This window comes from Myodes glareolus, chromosome 25, assembly GCF_982192425.1.
Source record: "Myodes glareolus chromosome 25, mMyoGla1.1, whole genome shotgun sequence".
NCBI lineage: Eukaryota > Metazoa > Chordata > Mammalia > Rodentia > Cricetidae > Myodes > Myodes glareolus.
This window is the reverse complement of record NC_142050.1, coordinates 20,557,864-20,566,175: the sequence shown is the minus strand read 5'-3', so window position 1 is coordinate 20,566,175 and position 8,312 is coordinate 20,557,864. Positions and strand designations below refer to the sequence as shown.

Below are 8,312 nucleotides of genomic sequence, written 5' to 3'. Positions count from 1 at the left end.
TACACTTTGGGGGGCATGTGTGTAGAGAGCAGGGGCTGATACCAGGTGTCTTCCTCAATCACTCTTTACCTTTACAGACACAACCTTGTATACATGCACACATATACATATGTGTGTATATACACACAGACATACAATAATTATAGTAATAATAATAAATAATAATAATAATAATAAAAGAAGAAGAAAAGTAAGATTACAATAAAGCATTCTTGAAGCATCTAAACCTAATTAGAATATATAGTTGAGACCACTGGCTAACTCACTATACATTCTCAGAAGGCACGTAAAGCAAACTGTTCTACATGTATAGCAAATTGTTTAATTTTATAAAAATTGGATTCTTATCATTTAACCTCTTTCCCCTTTGCTCCATGAAGTTTGTCATTTTCTTTTACTTATTAAACTTTTTTGATTCTTTGCAAAAAGGGTAAATAATAATAGCCTTGAGACTGTACTTGGAGAAAGGATAAACAGAGGAATCATCTTTATTTTAAGACACTATTTTCAAGATAGAACTTAAGTTTAGAAGTTAATTCATTTGTTATTTAGCATGTACCTCCCACACCTTACCTAGAAAATTAATCTGCTCTGACACCTAGTACCCTGATAGTCTAATGGGGGAAAATATGTGTACCCTTTTACAGCTCTGTTGCCTTTATTTTCACAGTTGGTTTTAATACGCAATTTTACAATTAGATGGTGTTCACTGTGATGGTCCCACGCATGCTCCCAGTATATGCTGCCCACATCTGTCTCTCCTCTGTGACTCCTTTCCTCACCCTTCCCATCTTGGTCATTCCTGGTAACGCTCTCAGGGTTACCTTTCCTGTTCGTTTGTTTCTGCATATGAAAGAGGACACGTGACACTCATTTTTCTCTGACTAGCTTATTTTGCTTATCAAACTGTCCTCCAGTTCCATTCATCTGACTACAAAGAGCAGAATTCTGTTATTTTTTAATGCCTCCATTGCATATCCATCAGATTTCCCTACCCGCTCACCTGTTGAAGGGCACTTAGGCTGACTCATCTTGGCTATTGTGTATGGTGGACTGCACCCCTCTCTATGGTTAGTGTGGATTTTTCAGAGGTAAAACAAGAGATAGGGCTCCAGTACCATAATAAAGGCTGATGCTGTAGCTCACCAGGTAAGTGTGATATACTTCATCAAATTCGCTGATCCTCAGGACAATTTCTTAACCTGAAATACTCAGAGTTTCAACTGTCAGTGTTTTGGAATTGGTTATGTTTAGGGACATCTACTAGGGTTCATTAAACAACCTAGTGACTGACTGAACGGTAACTCCTAATTAAAAGCGTAAATACTAACTGAACATGATATCAGCACTAAGCTGACTGGTGCACTTTCTCCTAGTGAGCCCAGTTTTGAGAAACTAAAAGATAAAATTCCGATTTAACAAGCAGCTAAAACTGAGGAACTTAGTTTGATGACATAAATGTTTTTTTGCCATGAAGCTCTGCCAGGCTGATAGGTTTCCATTATACCTGCCGAAGGGAACTATCTTCTCTTCTTCTTGATCTGACAGGTGTCCTCAGACCTTACTCCCACAGAGCTAGTATGGGCAATGACAACCACTGTCTTTGGAAATCTGCCTTTCCTGTTTTCATGTCTAAAAAACCTCTGTTCGAAGAAATAATCCCTTTAGATCTAAACGTTGATATGAAATCTGACAGCGCTTGGAAACTAATGACACAGTATTTTCATTTTGTATCGACTTTAATATTTAACTCGCATGAAAACGTTCTATCCGAACGGATGAGTTAGTCGGCACCGCATGCTATGCCGTGTTGCTTTTACAGGCAATGATGCTCGTTCTGATGAAAGCAAACACAGACGTGATTTTATAAAATCTTAGAACAAAGGTTGCGGGGCAGAATTTAGGAGAGCCATGTGTCTAGGAATCAAGGCACGTGACTGGAAACAATAAGTGATGGCTGCTCAAATCCATTCTGGGAGCAATAGGAACCAGTGCTCTAAGAAGGAGGCGTCTTCAGCTCAACCAGGTAACTGGCACTGCCACCCTGGGCTCTGCGGCCCTTCAGTCACTCCGCACTTGCCACTTGCCATTCTGACTCTGTTTTCCTGCCGGCCAAGAAGAGAGGTCACACCCAGCAACTTCCCATGAGTCATTCCGTGAGTCACAGGGTAGGACCCAGGGAATCCATTATAGCATGAACTGACGCCCGAAGCCTCATCACTGGCCTGCAGGTGGGCACACTTGCCCTGTCTCCCCCCCCACCCCCCACCGCCCGCCTCCCCCCTCCCAGCAGCTGCCCATGCTCTTTCTCACCAGGAGTAGCCAAAACCCAGCAGGATAAGAGATGAATGAGCTACCTCAAGATGGGAGATAAAAGAAAAATGGGCGAGGAGCTTCAGAATTCATCAGAAAAGAAGGGTAAATAGCTTTGTTAGCTCCCAGAGCTGTGAGTAACCTACTTCTAACGACTATGCCTGCATTTAAAATCTTCTGTTATATCGGGTGGATTCCATCATGCTCTGATTATTTGCTTAGCATCTGAAGTACAATATTCTCTTTAAAGCCTTTGACCTCCTTAAAATCTTCACTACATTTTTAAATCACATTGTGATTTCGGGGGCCTCTTCGCTTGGCTTTGGCTCGAACCAAATGCAGCAAGTTGATTTTATGTTGTTTTCCTTTTGAAGCCTAGTGTGTTTTAATCTGTATTTTCATCTTCATTGTCATTTTTTCTTGCCCAAGACGTGTTTTTTAAATTATAATTAAGTCAGTTCTTCAGACACTAACTGCAATCACACATTAACATCACAAAAACATTAATAAAAGTTCACAATTTTCTAGAGAAAGGAAACGTGACAGCCTTCTCTATAGTCAAAACGAAGGCAGCAGGCTGTTCTAAAATATGTGCCTGATCACTGCATTACCCTACTTTCAAATCTACTGAGGAGACCCAACTGGTCCAGTATCAGGTGCAGCATCCACTTACTTTTGCAGCGTCTACCACCTGCTCCCTTTCTGTGTTTGAATCCCTTTGTAGTGTATAGAACCAAAAGTGTCTGTGAGCCCTTTTAAACTCACAGATTTCTCTTTCTTTCTTTCTTTCTTTCTTTCTTTCTTTCTTTCTTTCTTTTTTCTTTCCCTCTCTCTCTCTCTCTCTCTCTCTCTCTCTCTTCCTTCCTTCATATCTTTTATTAAATTTGTTTTCCATTCCAACCACAGTTCTCTCCCCACCACACACACCCTCAGCCCACCCCCATTCACTCCTCCCAAGGTGTAAGGGCTCCCATGGAGAATCCACAAAGCACAGATTTCATTCTTGTGTGCCAAGACTTGCATGCCAGTGATGTCTTTACAGAGTTTTAGAATGTGGTTCGCTGCAAATAGCATACAACTAGAAATCACAAGCTTAAATTCAGATTCATTAATTAAACACAAGCTAAGCATACGCTCTTAAGGACTCCTCGCCAACTGTTTAATAACCTTTAACGAAATGTATACTCCAGTGGTGGTGTTTAAGATCTATTTTTCATGAGCATCCTATCCTCAAAGAGCCTTCTTTTCTCTTTTGTTCTTCAGATTGTTCTACACTGAGAATGTTATCCAATACATCAAAACTGCAAGAAAACACAGATAAAAATTTGTTTATCAACTTGCATTATTTTCTCTAGTAAAATAAACCCTATGAGTCGGGCAGTGGTGACACATGCCTTTAATCCTAGTACTCTGGGAGGCAGAAACAGACAAATCTCTGTGAGTTCAAGGCCAGTCTGCTCTACAGAGGGAGTTCCAAGACAGGCTCCAAAGCTACAGAGAAACCCTGTCTCGAAAAATCAATGTGCGAGAGTGTGCGTTCATGTATGTGTATCCTAAAGGTAATAGATAGTTGATTATATTGCCTTTGGGAGAGGGGTGGGATATTAGAGATAATCTGACATGGGGATTATTATTATTATTAAATATCTACAACTAGAAAGAGTCAAATTGTAGTGAATGGACTCATTTTTAGCCAGCTACTTTGTATTTTGAGATGTGAATCTTGATTTATATGCTAAACGCCCTATCATATCTTCTTGACTCTTTTAAAGATTTACTAGTAGTTGCAAGTCATTTTCTTTTGATTACGACCTAAACTTATACGTTCTGCTTTCTTATCATCTGTGCCGTCTGAAAACTGATTTGAACATAAATTACTGTATTTCCTGATTCTAAGATATTATCTTGAACGGAGAGCAAAAATACTATCTACTGAATGAATTCCCTGATTGTGAGACACAGCAGTTTTAGAACTTTCAAAGCAGAAAACCGCGCATTGGAAATCAAAGATATAACAAGTATTTTTTTTTTCTTACAAGAAATCAAGCTTCATTCTGTGGTCCTTGCTATACAAGTAAATTCTGTGGCTTTTTTTTTTATCCATTTAAATATGTGGGACAGACACAGGCAGTTTCAACTGGTTTCTAAATAAGATGAAATGAAGGGCTTGATCTCTCCACAGTGAGGAAATGCCAGCTCTTCAAAGGGTGCTGTCTGCCCAAGTACAGGTTGTACCACCTCCAGGTCAGCCTTTCAGTGTGGGTATTCTGCTGTCTGTCCTTGACTATGGTCTATTTTTGCTATTTCTCATTTTATCCGGAGGTGTTTCAAAGCCCAGGCAGAATTTCAGAATGGAGCAAAAATATTATTATTTTATTATTTAAGCATTACATTGACTTAAAGTTTGGCTGATCATCATAACCACCCTTTCTTCATGACGTGAGTGGTTAATTAGATTAGTGTTTTGTCATTAGTTTATTGCTTTCCAGAGTATCAGTGAAATGACCAGTCACACCAGAATTTCTGGTACTGACAGAAATGATGATTCCCGGGTTTGGAAAAGTGGCTCAGCATTTAAGAATGCTTACTGTCTTCCAAAAGATCCAAACTGGGCTCACAACCACCTGTAACTCCAGTTCTAAGAGATCATACAGCCTCTTCTGGCCTCTGTAGGAATCTACACATATGACCACACAGAACATACACACACACACACACACACACACAGGGAGAGAGAGAGAGAGAGAGAGAGAGAGAGAGAGAGAGAGAGAGTAATTTGAGGTAAATGTAAGAAATGGTGATTCCTTGGCTCAACAGCAACTATTTATTTTTAAATATCAAAGGCTGGGCCCTGGAATAAACATTTTTATCAAGTTCTCCAGGAGACTTTTTTGTCTACTGCTGTTTGATAAATTCTTTCTAGGTCATACAACATGCACTCAAGTACTAGAAACTGTCTTAGCTTGGATTTCTTCTAAGAGCAGGGTGATCTTAAGCAGATTGTCTTAACTATTTGTTCTCTAGTTTCCTTTCAGCAAAACAGAATATTATTGTCTCCCATACAAGAATGCTTCCAGATGGAATAAATGAATCTGTAAACAGCAGTTAAATCAGTGTTTGCTGTATCATAGAACAGATTAACATGACTTTGTTAATATTCAGAACAGGAAAAAAAACTAGGCATACTTTTAACAAATATTCAATGAATGCTCCCTACATTCCAGGCCTGTATCCCAACCCAAAAATCCTTGCATTCGATCAAAGAGTAAAATGCCAGTGCACACACTTAGGATAGGTATGCATTTGACTTTCCTCTCAGTACTTGTGGGGATGAATACCCTCTGCCTTTTGCACAAAGGAAACAAAGTCACAAGGTGGTTAAGGAACTGGCCAAGTCCAGGCAGCCTGTGGGTGATGAACTTGCTACCAGCTTGAAGTCATTTCACTGCCCCCTCCTGCCAGGGATATTCCAACAGGGAGAACACTCCGCTGATCACATGGATTCTTGGCTAAACGAGGATTAAAAACATCCAGGCTTTTAACTACAGTGTACAGATGGACTTCGTATAAACGTGAGAGCTGGGGGGAACATTAGTCTTCCCCTGAGGGCTTGGCACAGATGTTATATTCACAGTGAGCAGAAGTTCAGAAATTGTATTTTTAAATAGATGTAAGTTAGACTCACAATTTTTTGTTTGTAGTGGTCTTTAATTATTTATTTATTTTTATTTATTTATTACCGGGACAGGTTTTTCTACAGCTTTGGAACCTGTCCTAGAACTCGCTCTGTAGACCAGGCTGGCCTCAAACTCACAGAGTTTGTCTCTGTCTCCCTAGTGCTGGGATTAAAGCGTGCACCACCACCGTGCTGATTTAAATGCTAGTGACTGGAATATAAGACAACCTACTGCTGCAAATAACCAGGTGAAGCCCTTTTAAGTTTATAGTCAGAGTCACCTGTTAGACAACCTGAAAGGCAGGCTTTTTAGGGTTGGGCTGTTTTTCATATTATTTTTCCCCTGGAAAGTAGAAAGTGATTTAAGGTGTGGTAACACAGATAGTACCTTGTATTTACACAATACTTCTCCCTAAGGTGTTGGCAGATTTTATCCACACTGGCTCCTTTTCAGTGTGGGATCCATTGGTAGAGCTGATAACTAGGAATCAAGACGACAAAAGAACCAAGTCTATGATGTCATTCATTCACAAACAGAACGGATTCTGAAATTACAGTACAGACGAGACCACATCTGGGAGTTTATCACTTTGCTTCCAGAGAGAATTATCTGTTTTATGTCTACCTTTAAAATACTTTAGAAGGAGGATAAGGAAAGATGTCTTTAGTAAAATTTTGGAGTTAAGTGCTTGAATAGGGATGTGTCTATAATAAAACTTAAAATGTAAAGAAGGATATGAGAATATTAAGATTTCTTCTTGCTACAGAGATCAAGGTATTCAGTTTGACATTATTTCAGTATGAATTCCATTAAAAATTTATAAAATAGACATGCTAATTTTTTTAAAAAAATTATTAGGACTTCTAGATATCTGGAAAACAACTTCTACACAGAAACCAATTTTAGAAATTTAAATTTAATGACCATGAGATGTTTTGAAATATATATGCTTCTAAAAATGTTTTTATTTATTCTTTGAGAATTTTGCACACGCATACCATGCATTCTGTCCCTCTCCACTCCCATTCTTCACCAACTCAGCTAAGGCCTCTTCACCACATCCCTCTCCTAACTTCATGTCTTTTTAAAAAAAAAACATGAGCCTAGTTACTGCAGTCCTAATTACCTGAGTCTAATTAATGCTCTTCATATGTGCATGAATATAGTAATGTCCACTGGGACACGGTTAACGTACCGGTGCCACATCCCTGAAGGAAATTGACTCTCCTTCACCTACAGTCACCAACTGCCTGTAGCTCCTCAGCCACAGTGGGGATCTGAGGGCTTCCCCCATCTATACTAGAATGATGAGTAGCTTGACATGGTTGTGTAGGCAACCACAGCTCCTGTGAGTTCATGTGTGCTGGGGACCTGTCATGTCCAGAAGACATCACTTCGGAGCAGCATGACCCAACCTCTGTCTCTTATAGTCCTTCTACCCCATTTTCTACGATGTTCCTTGAACCTTGGGGAAGCAGGTAATAGAAACACTCCATTGAGGAATGAGCTCTCCACAGTCATTTATTGTCTACACTTTGACCAGTTGTGAGCCTCTGGATTAACTGCTGTCCACTGCAAAAAAATAATTTCTCTGATGAGGATTAAGAGATGAACTAATCTGAGGATGTAAAGATCAATGTTTAGAAGTATGGTTTCAATGAAAATGGGCCAATAAATTCATATGTGTTTTAATTCTTAGTCCCCATCGATAAATTGTCTCAAAAGGATTAGTAGGCTTGTCCTTGTTGGAAGAGGTTTGTCACAGAGGGTGGGCTTTGAGATTTCAAAATCCCATACCAGGCTCAGTCTCTCTCTCTCTCTCTCTCTCTCTCTCTCTCTCTCTCTCTCTCTCTCTCTCTCTCTCTCTCTCTCTCTCTCTGTCTCTGTCTCCTGCCTGCTGTAGATCACAATGTAAAGCTCTCTGCTACTCTTCTAGCACCATGCCTGCCTGCATGCCGCTCCACGTCATGAGGATAATGGACTAACTCTCTGAAACTGTAAGCATAACCCTACCAAAAGCTTGTTTATGAAAGTTTCTTTGGTCACGGTTTCTCTTCATGGCAACTAGGACAAGAGAGCAGTTTGATACTCTGTCCATTTAATATATTATTGATAGTAGTTTCTCCCTAAAAGTTTATTCCTTTCCCAGCCACGGACTTTTGACCGAGTTCACAGCACTAAACATGAGTTCTGTCTCCTGGGAGTGGGTTTTAAATCTAGTCAGAAAAGTGGGTGGTTATCCCCCATAGTGTTCTTGTCACTATTGTACCAATGTGCTTATCTAGCCCTGTGTGCTACTATTGTGGTTCACAGAGTTCAGAG

The 8,312-nt window shown here is 39.8% G+C and overlaps 1 long non-coding RNA gene across 1 annotated transcript; it reads left to right on the top strand.

The window, feature by feature from the left end:
- Nucleotides 1–751: 751 nt before the first annotated feature.
- On the top strand, nucleotides 752–7,807 carry LOC146889704 (uncharacterized). Its single transcript, XR_015736627.1, has 5 exons — nucleotides 752–2,231; nucleotides 2,317–2,418; nucleotides 3,577–3,872; nucleotides 6,151–6,237; nucleotides 6,407–7,807. It is a non-coding gene; the product is annotated as an uncharacterized LOC146889704 (long non-coding RNA).
- The last annotated feature ends 505 nt before the right edge of the window (nucleotides 7,808–8,312 follow it).